Genomic DNA, 14,645 nt, shown 5'->3' on the forward strand with positions numbered 1-14,645 from the left:
AGGCTAAGTTAGTGTTTTGGGAAGTGTTTTAAGTTGATTGAATGCTGCTCTACACCTTGTGCCAAAGTTCTCTGATTTTCTGGTGTTGCCAGTAAAGTTTTTGGTTGTTTTGAGCCCTTCAAAATATCTTGTTGGTATTTCTCCATGCATCTAACTCTGAGTACATGAACAACAGTAAAAACCTTTTAAAAAAAGCTTTGCCAAGGGAGTTTTTTGGGCATTACACTGCTATTGACAAGTTAAAATGGAGAAGTAAACTACTTACTTGCCATATTAGGAAAATATTAACATTTTCTAATATACATATGGTAATATTCATGACTTCTAAACATCACCACAATGCAATTCCTCCACACTTCTCATGAAGTCCACTGATTCAGGGGCTCCTGAATGGCAATATTTATTACCATGCATACTTTTCAACACAATTAAGACAGAGTAGTCTCTCTAATATGATAGAGCAATGGGCAACAAAAACTCAGCTTCCCATTGACACAGGAATGTTCATACTCTATTAAAGTGTTTAATAGTTAATTTTTTTGCTTGTTTGTACCATTGTGCCTTAAGCTAAGGCACCCAGCAGAGCTACTCTGTAAATAATCTTGTAAATACAACTCTTTTTTTTTAATATTTATGTATTCATGTGGTGTAATTGTAAAATAAAGTCCTTCATTATAGTGAATACACTCCGGGGGGTGAAGATAAGGTTGTAGTTGGAAATTTAGCTGCAAATTTCTTGACTTGTGTAAAATAAAATACCAATTTATATTTAATTCTATTATTGTTTTAATTGAATAAGACAAATTACTGGGGGAGAAAGTGCCTATTAGTGCACAGTAAAAATAGATATAAGCACTTAATTTTTTAAAGATGTCTCTGCTGATTTTCATTAAGATTTCCACTTAGGGAGAGTACTGATGTTTTCAATCTGCTTTTTGGAAACTGAAGAAGTTTTCATCAATCATACCACAAAACTTGAAGAACATTCATGGCTCTCTAATTTAAGTCAAGTTCCATCTTTGTAAGAAGGTGAGAAATTCAAAAAGAACCCATTGCTGATTTTGCTTCATTGCTATTTCATTTAGCCTCTGGTAACTCACTGAGCAAGCTATTAGGAAAAAGCAAACGATTACAGAGAGAGGTGGCACAATTATGTGAACAAGCACTTTAAAAATCTTGTCATGTATTTTGCTCTCCCACTTGTCTTTTCTTCAGTGGAGGGAAAAGAACAATAGCAAAACCTTGCCTGGGACTCAGTTTTAAAAGCTAGAATTATATTCTTGGCAATAATTGATATTATAATTCAGGGTTACTTTCAGTGTACTTTCATTTACATATGGACTTAACCCACACACATTTTCCCCTATTAACTCTAATGGTGTTTTTACTGCAAACAAGTGGAAAAGCATCTATCCTGCACGAAATATAGGGAAAAAGCATAACTTTTTGAGAAAAGAATTACCCATCCCGTAAGTTTATGAAGACCACAAAGAACTATGCTACTAATGCCCTGAGCACAAGGATTAATATTACTGTAGTCTTTTCCAGCATCTTCAAAGTAACTTTCTATCATTGATTATTTGGACTTTTTAATAACACCATGATTTTTATATCGAAGAAGAAAAATGAAACAAAACAAACAAACAATCAAACATACCACACCAAAAAACAAACACAGAGTTAAAAATGCATAAGAGCCATTTTGGTCAACAGTTGCATCACAGGAATATGTGAACAGAAAAGTAAAGCTTGAGGAAGACATTTGAGAGTCACAAAAACCCAATTGTCCCAAGCTAATTTCTGACAACTTTAAAAGGCCATGACTGGCTAATTAGTAATGCCAAAACCAGCTGGATGAAGCTGTGACAGGCTAACATCACAGCCCTTACTTCACAGTATGGGCAAATAGCCACTTATAAAACCTGTCCATTACTCTCCCCTAGATCCACCAACTTTCCATGCCTTCACTCTAAGGCACCTTCCAAACGAGTGCAAGCTCTTGATGGCATTTATGTGGAAAAAGACATTGTTTTTAACAGTGAAGTTTGTTCACAAAGATGGGCTGCTTACTTGGAAGAGGTAGCAAGCAAAGCAGACTATAATTTTTTTTTTAAATAGAAATATTTTAGTATTAAATGCAAGTGCTTAATGTTTTAAAATAGTAACAAGTATCCTGCTGCACTTCCTTGTGTGTCACAATTGATCTTGTATCTTAAAGTGATCACTTGGTGTGAAAATTTTATCAAGAGAGAAGGGAGACTGGCTGTTAGAGAGGTTCTCTTACATTGGCTTGAGTTGTTTCCTTTATTAAAATATGCTCTGGTTTTTATTTAAGAGAGTCTCCTGAAATATGGCAGTCAGTGTGTGGGGTGACACTGTGCAACTGACAACACTGAAAAAACACCTTAAAGAATACTAATAGAGAAAACATTTCTTAACAAGAAATAACTAACTTGAAAAAACAATGAAGAAAAGGATGACTTGATAATGGGATAATGATATATGCTGTATCAAATCTGTTAATTGAAGGTTTGCCGTGACCAGTGAACAGCATCCATTGGAAATATCTTCAGACGTTCAGACAGCTGAAACTAGAAAATTATCAAGAGGAAAGAAAATTGTAAAGGAATGAAAATCAGTAGACTGTACATACTAAAATATAATGCTGGTTCTCACCGTCTAGAATGGCAGGCTAATTTTGCAAATTAGGCTGGTTAGTTAATTGTGCACTTCAATGTGCCAAGCATTTCTGAATAATATTAAGAATGATCACAAGTTTGCTGGGAATAAAAATCATCTAAGAATTAGACTAGCTTAAAGACACACATACACAAAACACAGATGACAGAAGCACTCTTTCAAAAACAGATGTTTACTGTCTACATAACAAATCATCTGTTGTTCAAATCTGACCACAGGTTTAAAAATAACAATTTTATTTTTAAGTGCCGTATATCATACAATAAAATCTGACCTGTAAAAAATGAAAAGCAGCGAACACAGTTATGGCATTGAATAATGAGCAAATGTCAATTTGGGGAAAAATATAGATATATATGTATATTCACGCATATATATAACATATGACATACAGCACTGTAAAAATTAAACCATATATACACATTTCCTTGAATTTGATTGGAGCTACTTGCAAATGTAGCCTTCACAATGAGATACAAACATGATCTTAAGTCATACTGCAAAATTTACTATCTTTGTTTTGGGCTAAGTTGCTAGGGACAGAAAATATTTTAATTCTTAGTGACTGGTATTTGGAAATGCTAGTGAAAAAAGATAATGATGTATTTTAAATGTTATTAAAGAATAACATATGCACCAAACCCACAGATTTAAAGCATTTTCGAAGTTTCTTACATTTAAACAACCCTGGCATCTGCTCATTACCACAGAAGAATGAAAGGCTGCTTTTCTGCAATGCCCTATAGTACAGAGAAAACTGTATTTCAGAACAAAGAACGGAGCAGAGCATATTTCTGAATAAAAACAGTGTTTTGAGAAATGATGTGCCTGTGACCACTTGGGAACCTTCAAGATGGACAAACTAATCAGATCTGGATATAGCAAAATCAAAAAGGGTTTCATATAAATGCTGAAAACCTGTTTAGAATTAAACAGGCAGGAGAATAACTGCATAAGTGATAGGCTCTACAGGACTGTCCATATATGGCAGAAGATATGCAAAAGATGAGAAATTAGCAAACGGCTCTAAATAAACCAATTCCAAATTTCTGACCACCAGAAGGTGCTTTCAGTGAAACCAAAAAAAACCCCAAAACCAAAAAACCACAGTATTAAAAGAAAGAGCTTACCAACCTTTTGGCAATCTTTCTCACAAGGCATAACTGAGGTCAAGAGCTTAAAAGGATTAAGAATATTAATGTAAATGCATAGAGATAATTGAGGAATGCAGGATTACAATAGCAGCTTAATTCATAAGTGTTTATTTCATAAGTTCAAGGAATTTTTGTCTTTTAAAACTATAATAGTATAATTTCTACATGTATGGGAAAGCCAACTCTTTCCCCTGTGTTGATGCATTGCTAAATGCACCAATTAAAAAAAATTATTGCTGAGAGTATGCTTTGAAATAAGAGGAGCAAGATATGAACTGAACATGGAACAAAAGAAAAATGTCACATGCCTTAGCATGAACTGCTAAAATTTCCAGACAGATTCTGATGCAGAGATTCCTGGACAGGAGGAGATTGATCCAGAGATTCCTGAACAAGATACCTGATATCTGCAATGCACGAGATCAGATTAAATTAACCAAGGCATTCCTCTCTGTCTTTAAAAACTATCAATACCATTAATGTTATGGTCCACTGGGGTTTCATTGATGCATACTGGAGGAAGACATCAAGGATTTTGCTTTCCCTACTCCGGTGGCATAAGGCATCTGTATGACAGGGAATTAAGCACCAATTTCTCCCAATACTGAGGAAGTGACAGCAGGATGAACTCTCGAGGTTGATTCTGCCCTGGTCTAGTCAAAGCATTTCTCATGATGAGGATGCTAAGATGATCTAGGCAGTATAACAACCATCCCAGGAACCCAAACTATGACCACATTCCCAGTTCATGCCCACTCAAGAACTATTGAGCTTCTTCCCCTCATTCTGATTTCTAATAGTTGCAGCCAGCTATCTAGGTTGGAGTTGGATACTATGGAGAGAATTGCTCTGATATCAGCTAACAATCTGCTGTTAAAACGTGTTATATGCTGATTGTTATACAGTTGTTTCTAAACTGGATATCTATATGAGGATCTGAAGGTCAAGTTTTTCAAAGGCCAAAATTCTCAAAAGCACCTTAATGGTTTCAAAGCACACAAACGTGTTTAGGCATCTAAATAAAATTATTTAGTTTTTATACGGGAAGAGAAAAAGCAGATCACTACTCCTTAGAAAATGCATGCTAGAGAACAGGAAATGAAAAAAAACAAGGACAATTATCACAAAGTGAAAGATCATTGTTTATGTATTTTATTCAAGCTAATTCATCATGAAATCAAAAACTATCTGCAACCTACTATAGGTTAAGACTTGGGGTGTGGTGAAGCAGTTGGTGGGGGGAAGAATGGGGAAGAATAAGTTTCAGAACTTTTGTTTTTTTAGTCTGAAGCTCAGGTTTGGTTTTAGGTTACCTGAAGTATTGTGAAGAACAGAGTTTAAGATAGCTGAGATTAGCAAGACATTAAATAGTACATAAATTTAGTTTTAAATGCATACAGTTCTTGCAGTCCCTAGTAAAAACAGCTCAACAGCAAACCAGACTAACGTGACTTATGACTGCTGTTTGTGAAACTCTCTACATTCAGAATGGAAATACTTTGGGGAAGGAAAAGGCTTACGTAAAGTACTTATATAATTAATCCAGCATCCATTAAAGACAAGTTCCCCACAGTGTATTATTCATTAGCATGTTGTCTAGCCTCAATCCTACACATATCAGCCGCTCAGTTCCCAAGCATTTCCCCTATAGGGATCTTTCAGACTAACTATGAAACCATTACGAAGCTTCTCTTCATCACATTATAAGGCAGTTTTAAGTAATTGTAGTACACATTCTGATATATAGTCTAGTTATATTCTTTCAGTTTCATGACTTTCCTTACTCCGTGTGATTTTTATCCACCAGAAATCACACTACAAATCTATGAGAGAGGGCAGGGGGGACAGTCTGTGATATTTTCACAGTCTTAAATCTACATTTAAACTTACATTTAGAGAGAGGAAAATTCAGATAAATTAGCCTAGAAGGCCATCTATTGTGTTTCTTAGATATGACTGTGACTCTTCAGGGACTTCCAGATTTGAAAAAAAAAATATGATCATAACTAGATAGGTGGAATAGGTACAGAGACACTTAAATTCCTTTTATAAACTCAGTTTAAACCGATAAGTGACAGAAGAGCTTTCCTTGGAATTTTTTCTTGTTTGGTTTTAACCATAGCATTTACTAGCACTTTTGGGAAGATACTAAAAATTGGAAAATATTAAAAAAAATACTCCACAATTTTTTTAATAGCTCTTACAAAAAAGGGTAGGGCTATATGCTAAAATAGGCATTTCCCAGGAAGTAAGGTAACATGAAACAACCCTTTGTTCGTCACTACCCACGCAACAACATTAATTACTATTAAAATCTTATATCAATTCAACCCACAAATACAGCATAGAGGTCTCAACCAAATAGAAGCCACAGAAAATGTCAGGAGGCAGCATGAGCTGCAGTCAGCGCTGATCAGGTAAGGATTTCTCTGCCCAACAATATGCACGCTCCTTAGCAATGCACCACGTACAAATCTCCCTTGGCTTTCTGAGGAGAATCATAAGGAACTTGTACAAACTCTTGGCCTGATGTCAGCTGATACTGAGTGAACTCATTTCCATCCTTCAGCAGCTGCTGATAAAATCTGATACTATCATGCACAAGGTAGGAGATGTGTCTTATCTGAGAGGTGATGAGAGCTGAGGTATTCATCAGAAAGGATTCAGCTCTTGGTCAGACCTTTAACAAACAACTATTGACAGCAAACTCTGTGTTCATCACCGGCTCGGTCCTTTCTGAAGGACTAAAGTAACAGTGCATACTGGTGATTTTTAGCGTGGTCAGGCAATCACCCAGTGGGCTGATCAGAAACATTTTAAGTACCACAAATCCCTGCTTCAAAAAAGGCACATCTCACTGATGTTGCTCTCTCTAGAACACACTGCTGAACTAAAACCACCATGCAACCAAAAACTGCATGTTTAAATAACATGATGCACACACTTGCTCTTTTGGAGTGGAAAAAAAGAAATAATAGAAATAATAATAGAAAAAAATAAATAGACGATACAGTGATGCACAAATGAAAGCTACCTGGATAATATAGGGATAAATGAAATACAAAATTTAATCTTCCTACTATTTTGATGCCTGTCCTCCAGTATCTCTCAAAATTACCAATCTTTCCCCCCAGAAATATCAAGTGTATTAATGGATGAGCCATCCTTTATGACATTGCTATAGTAAAAGCGCAGAACATGGCACAGGCACAGTCTCTGGAGCTTCCCAGAGAATAACTAACTTTTTTTTTTATAGGAAAAAACATTTAATCTGATAAACTACAGTAAAGGAAAAAGGGTAATCTATGTCTACATCTTTCTTTAAAAAACAAATTAAACAATTATACATCCTGAGTCTATATTTTCTTCTAACATAAAAGAAAAACCCCATTTGAAAAACGTTGGTCAGGCAAGGGAAACCTCTCAATGACACACTAATTTCAACAAAATTCTACCAAGAAAGATTTACTTCGACTTACTGGTCAAAGGCAACTAGAGAGGGACAAAGAATAGGTGTCTCCTTTTTGAATGGAAAAACTGGCAAATCTGAAATGATGCAGAAAGGCTCAGAGGGAAGATTTTCTGTTCAATTCGCTAGTTTACATATTGGACTTGGAAGTAAGTTTACAGCTAGGCAATACTTTTTAACTTGAAATGACCAGTCATGCAATAACATTTAAGAGTAATAACAATTAAGAGTAATAAAGAAAATGCACTGGCATTGAAGAGTAAACAGATCTCCTTGTATGGCAAATAAAAAAGAAGGGCAGAGGAGCTGCGAGATCTGGAGTAGAGAGATTTGCTCTAATTTGCTTATCGAGATAATTCAAATAGCAGGAGTTTGACGTCTTGTCCCTCCTCAAACTAAAAACTTTAATAATAGTAATATTATCAATAAAAACAAAGTCAGCTGCAGCCAGAAAGCAAGGATTGTATGTATGGTGGAAATCAGTGCATCAGAACCTCAGACAGAAGGTAGAACAGCTTCTCTTCTTTTCCAAGAATATGCTACTCTGTGCCCCGAAGCACTGAAAATCAAGACGGGAAGAACTCGTTAGCTCTCAGCTCGCTGTGTTTCCCCTGATCTGATTGCCTTCTTGTCTAACACAGCAGAGAGCTTGCAGCTATTGCCAGCCTTAAGTGCTGTTCATGAACTCTTCTCCCCTTTCCCTCCACGATTTCTCTCTCACACACCTCCTCGCTGTGAGAGGTGGCTCTGATGAGCTAAAGCCCAGGAAATGTGCTATGAAAAGCTTTGTGAGTTTTGTTCCTGTCTCTCATCACCCTGCACCTCCCCAGCACATTTGCCAAAGTTAATCACAGTGTTGAGCAAGCATACATTCAATAGTTTATTGGCTGATGCCTGAATATTGAAATTTCAAAGTAATTTGTTTGTCAACAAGACGACATAGTATCTTAGGTAATCACAGGCTCACTTCTCAGACTAAAATTAAGAGGCAAACAGTACAGTAAGAAAGCACTTTTAGAGAGCAAGTTATAGAAAATCTGTACATCTAAATACTGTATAATTCCCACAATAACCTCTAAGGTTTACAGTACTGAATATTTATTCAGCTCTGCTTTCAGATTTGCTTGACCCAGGTTCTGTTACCCTCACAAGCAAAGTGCTAGTCTTAATTTATGTTCTTGATGCTCTAAAAACAGAATGAGGGTTCTGTCAAATAAAATTACATATTTAAGATTTTTTGCTGAAATTACTATATTGGGATTGAGAAATACGTCTGTGTATAGATGTTTTAATCTTTTTCAAGTATATATTTAGTAATAAAATGTAGTCTTAAAGTCCGTCCCATCCGTGGCTTCCTCCTTGCTAGTTTAAAGCAGAAATAGGGAGTGAACTTGAAAAAACCACAGCAGAACAACATTTGCTTGGATAATAACTTTCTGCTAAGGTAATTTACATTAACCCTAAATGGCTAAGTATCTTAGGTCAGTCTCCTGAAGAACTATGCTGCCATCTTTTGGCACTGAAAACACACTTCAGCTATTTAAAAAGCTTTGGAAAGCTAACGTTCTATTTAAAAACAACTCTCCTGCGTTTTTACATCATTCAAGACAATAACTCTCCTCCCCTTTCTCTTTGTGGCTAAGCACATAAGTAATTTGGATGGAATCATTTGTCCAATATATCAACAATGAAAGTGTCACAACATTTAACACCTGCACGAAGATTGTCTCACTCTGCTTGTCTACATTTACATGCATACAGCCAAGGCAAGTTTTTTTTTATAGATGTGATCCTGTCCAGATATTTTCAGTACTAAGGTGTAATGAAAAGGTCATTGTGAAACAGGTGAATAATCACAGCAATCAGTCAAACAAATACATGCACATAAGAATAAGTGTCTAATGAAAACGAGGCATCAATATAATTTATTTCAGTAGTTGTTAAGTGCTCACCAAGAAAAGTATGAAGCCAGGGAGCTCCTATCTGATTTACCCTTCCATGATAAATCTGCAGTGCCTGAGCATCCATCAACACTTAGAAATTCTGTGAATTTCAGTAAAATCCTGACACTGGCTGCCATATTCTTCATGCTAATAATTATCTAATGGATAAAGATGCAGTGAGCTATTTGAAACTAGTAACTGCTCAAAGGAAAAAAAAAGGAAGTTAAATTGTTATTTCTATTATTTGTATAGCAACTCATTTGCCAAGTTTTGCCTTGGTCTGGTTTTGGGGTTTATTTTTATTTAGACCAGATGCATTTAGAGAGAGCAAGACCAGCAGCTGGCAGCAGGGATCCCACCAGAACACTTAGAAAACATGGAAGCTACATGCTCAATTCCTTTTTATCCTAGAACCAATATGTTCTTAAAATCTTATTTCAGGACACAAAATTAACATCAGACATTATTCCTGAGCAGCTAAGATACTGGATTACTTACAGTCACCTTTGCTAAAGAAAGCATTGGAAATTATTTTCAACTTAAAAAATTTTTCTTGGTTTTAACCATGACATTTGTTGGGGAAAAAAACCACAATGCATCATTCAGGATAATTAGCCTTTGACTTCCAAACTTGACTTTACAAGGCTGTGTCTGGTTAAGTTACATTTCCAATAGGAGCAAAATTTTTGCCTTTAATTTGCTTTTCTTACTTTGATCAGCTTTGAAAGGCCGAGTTATGAGCACAGCTCAACAAGGGAATGAAGGAAAAGCCTGGAAGGGAAGAAGGTCAAAATAAGAAACATGATATAAAATGCATTCCAGGATCCCCATGTCAGAAGGTAACACTTATTACTCTCCTTACAGCTGATAACCAATGTTGTGCATGAGAAATGCACATTATTTCACTGATGCAGACCTGTTCTGCTGCTGTGTGCCCAACTGGTTTTAATAAGATCATGCAAGTGTGGATATAATCACCTGAAGAAAGAGGAAACATGCAATCAGACACATAAAATGTAAGGGCGTTTAATGAGATTTTAGTAACGTATTTTCTCAACCTTAGGAGGCCAAGGTTCTTTAAAGTCATTTTTCACCCTTTGAATGTACATACTGCAACTTATTATTAGAAAGCAAGATAGGGGAATCTTATTTGATACACTTCATTGTACTTTATATTAAAATTCAGGAATTCTAAGCCTTTTTAATGCATAGAAATGTGAAAGAATTTACATCTTCTACTTAGTAATCAGCCATGTTATTGTCTGTTACCCTTAGCTGAATCTGATGTCAGAAGCAATACTTTTATCAATGAATCACTGGGGATGAAACCAGCAGTTTTTACTCATGCAAAACCACCACTGACTCCAATGGCTAGAAACTGCTGCACAAGAAATATGCAAAGCTACACAATGATCAAAGACCTTCGGCAAAATTATGCTCAAGAACAATACTTATTTTTTAATATACATGATAACCTCACTATTTTTAAATACATTTAAGATATTAAATCCTTTGTTATCAACATTAAAAGGATCTTCACTTAAGTAAAATTGTTCTCTTCATACTGACTTTCTAATCCCATTTAAGTACTTTCTTCAATGAGCTTTCTATTCCTAGACTTTTATGAGATAATAATTGATATCACCACAGCATTTGGCACAGTTTAGCACCGTTTCCCCAAAAATCCTCATCTTGAAAGAATGAAAGAACTGGCTTAATTTACAGCAGATTGGAACTGAAGTACATGAGAAATATAAGCAGCACGTGAGAAATATAAATAATTACTTTTTGTTTTGTGTCTCATTCTAGAAAGTGCTATTAGTCCTCCATCATTTATACTACTTAATTTTTTTAGACAAATATTTGTCTGCAGCTAAAAAATGGCAAATCCTGGCCACAGAAACAAGAAAGAAACACATAACACACAGAAATCACCAAAATAAGTAGAGTTTAGAAGGCCAAGGCACATGCTCCAACCCATGGAAGAAGAAAGGATGGTCATTGTTACTGATGCAGGTATGCTTCTTTTCAGTGCAGGTCAAGGGAAGTTTTATTTCCAAAAATGCTTTTAAAAGAAGAGATCAAATGGACATATTTTCAAAGCAATATATGTGGAGGATTAAGGGAGACCACAGAGCTTTGAAAATGTTCCTAACTCACAGATTCTATTTCTGATACAATGATTTTATTTCCTTCTTTCTCATGTCTGAGCCTTCCTTCTCCCTGTTGTTCCAACCCCTCCTTTATCTGGATTCTCTTGCTGTACATTTTTCTCCCCTACACCAATTTGGAGTTACTTATGTCCCTGTTGCCTCTTTTCTCTCTGTTTAATCTACCCACTGGCAGCCATGCTGTACTTGCTAAATTGTCTGTGTTGTTCAGCATTTAAAAGCACTTCCAGATTCATGTTTCATACAGGGGGGTCCAGTAGCTGGAGCCAAAATGAAATCCCCCTGAGAAGGTCAGACATTTCCAAACTAGTTTATCTCTAGTGACTTCCAATACTCTGCAGGGTGGCTCCAGCTGGCTGCCACAGTGCAAGTTGTTAGCACTGAACACCATTACAACAAAGGAATACAACAGAGGATTTTTTTTCCCTCCCACTGAGGTAAAAAGAATACATCTCAATTGTATTTTGGAAACTTCATAAAGCAAGTAGCAAAATTCCCACTACTCATAATCTTTCAGGTTGGTTGGCTGCCTTGTGACAACCAGACTTTAAGTTTCTGTTGTTATCAATACGTCTCATATGGAATGTTGATTCGAGCTATTTTTTAAACTTTAAAAAGTTATTTCTGGAGTTAATTATCACACTCAAGCGGCCAGACACAAAAGCATCAGAATTAGAATCTCAGCAAAGCTTTGTATGTGCAAATGTGCTAGGCTTGAAGGTTGCTTCAAAACTACATGACAGAATTGCAAGGCATCCAGCACCCTAAACCATGATCTCTCAGTTCAGAAAGTTGCTTCTCTTCCCGAGCTTTTTGGGAGAGATGACTCCCTGTGCACTTCAAAAAATTACATTTCCCCACAGCAGAAACCAAGGTGAAAGGATGAACAAGCTGGAGCAGGGAGAATTTAAATCGAGCATCAAAGTCTATTTCAAAAGGCTTTTAAATCAAAATAGTTTCAGTGCAAAATGGGGCTTTGCATAAAGCTTTGGTGAACATCTGAATATTGCAGTAGGTTGCCTACCCAAAAAAGAAATGGGTAAACTGAAGCTTTCACAGGAGTTTTAATTCAAATGTTTCATACCCCATTTTCTAGAGGCTAGACTGCACAGCAAGGTTACTCAGTGCTTCTTTTCCCCACTTCCTGCAACAGATAAAACCTGTCATGCTGTAATTAAGTAGTCATGCTCCATCCATGGAGGTTTTAACTCACCATACCAACGCTTTCTGCTTTAAAACTCTGGATGGACAACATGGCAGAGCTCTGCTTGGTCAGCATCCCAGCTGACAGAATCATATTTTAATTGGCAAGAACAATCTCTGGTATGCTCTACCTTTCTTCTAAAAGGCTATGACTAAACAAAAGTATCATTTTTACTCTAGTTTAAGCATGTCCACTGACAGTTTTAGATTCTTCCACCTTCTCCATTAAGATCTGCTGTTGCCTTCACAGAAAAGGCAGAATCTGAACAGATCCACACTTTCTCCTTTCCACTGTTCCTCTCCATGCACTAGGAACAGGCAGTTTTATACAGAATTTTGAAACAGAAACACTTTTGAAGCATTCTACAGTTGGTGAGGCTCTGAACTGAAAACATGGAACAATTTCTGAGGAAACCACCCATCTCTTCCAATTAAGATTCAGCAACAATTCATTTTGGAACAATGCCAAAGACCCAAACTGATAGGTTTTCTCCATCTGTAGACAGCATGAACACAACATAAATCTGTTTATTTGGCTGACTCTAGAGCTCTCTTTTTAAAAACTATATATTTTTTTTTTAACTTAGTCCTTCCTTTCTTGCCTTCCTTTACCTTAAAATGGTGCTGTGTTATATCACCAGACTGATGGAATGTAAAAACACTCACTGTAGCCAAGAACTTCTAGAAATTTAAATTCCTTTAAAAGGAATAAGGAATCAGGCTTCATAAAATAGGAACTTCAAGTTTTATTATAGATCTAATTTTATCTGCAAATCACATTTTCATTTCTACTTATTTAAAAATTTTTTAGGTATTTAGACCATGTATATTTTCCCAATTATCACACATCAGTCAGATACAGGGAGACAAGAAAAAGGTTAGGTGACATCCAGATTAAAGTTGTGTAAATAATTCATTCTGAAAATTGGTGCTTGATCAACTCAAAAGCATCATTTGATCTTCTCAGGGAACTAAACAACAGAAAAGTAATTTTAACACTAAATTAGTTTAAGTATTTCTGAAGTTGTAATCTTTTCAAAGAAAACTTCACAGGAAAAATAATGTCATGTATCATCTCAAATACCTCAGAATATTTAAACTTTCAGGAGAGAGGAACAAAGAATTATTTTGCATATGAACCTGAAAATCAAATACCTGCTTAACTCTAAAGCATTTTTTTACAGAATGATCCTCTAAAAAAAAAATAAATAAATTACTTCGTTCCAACAGGGAAAGTTCACAAATCAGGATCAGTTCACAAACATACATATTAGAATTTCAGAATTGAAAAATAATGGGACATGAAGACTTAAAATAAAAACAAACAGCTACTGAATGAGATCAGGAGCTGTTCCTATACCATCAAGTTATGTTTTTCAAGCATGTTTTTAAAATTTAAGTCATATTAATAATTGAGGGAAATTATAAACAAATACTTGACTGCAGATTGCATATAAAGAGTTCACTCAGTATATCTCCACAAAAACCAAACAATATTTGTGCAATTTCCAGACCACAATTATCTATGTCTACAGCTGCATCCAAAATATATTAACTATAACAAACATTTATAAAGTTCTGAAGCTCATTTCATTCACAGGAATATTTTCCAAAACCCACTTTCAGAATCCTGTCAAAGTGAAGATACATAAATATAAACCGTAATTAATTTGTATTTAGCTTTAAATATTTAAATATAAATATTTTATAGTGCAGCAGGTGTACAGTATAGTAAAGCAGGTCCTCTAAATTGAATATGTTTTAATACAGTCAAAGGTATACATCTAGCGTAAAAAATGCAGATTGTTCTTTAGCAAAGAGTTTCATGTACATACTAAGGAGTGAAAGGTCATTTTATCTTCAAATACATGATCACTTGGGTCAATGCTGGAGCACAACTTCTCCTGATACCTTGAAAAGCACAATGAAAAATTGAAAGGAGTGTTAAAGGAGCATCAAAAATATTCAAGGATTCAACAGAACATCTTAAAGTGAGAGAGTGAAA

At 35.5% G+C, this 14,645-nt stretch overlaps 1 long non-coding RNA gene across 1 annotated transcript in view; it reads right to left on the reverse strand.

The window, feature by feature from the left end:
• LOC146437740 (uncharacterized) overlaps positions 1-14,645 on the reverse strand; it is a 227,862-nt gene that overhangs the window by 163,081 nt on the left and 50,136 nt on the right. Inside the window, exon 3 of the long non-coding RNA XR_014851970.1 lies at positions 10,183-10,244. This is a non-coding gene — a long non-coding RNA (uncharacterized LOC146437740). The remainder of the gene's footprint in view (positions 1-10,182; positions 10,245-14,645) is intronic.

The sequence above is a fragment of the Lichenostomus cassidix genome, chromosome 4, assembly GCF_008360975.1.
Source record: "Lichenostomus cassidix isolate B80296 chromosome 4, HeHo_3.0, whole genome shotgun sequence".
NCBI lineage: Eukaryota > Metazoa > Chordata > Aves > Passeriformes > Meliphagidae > Lichenostomus > Lichenostomus cassidix.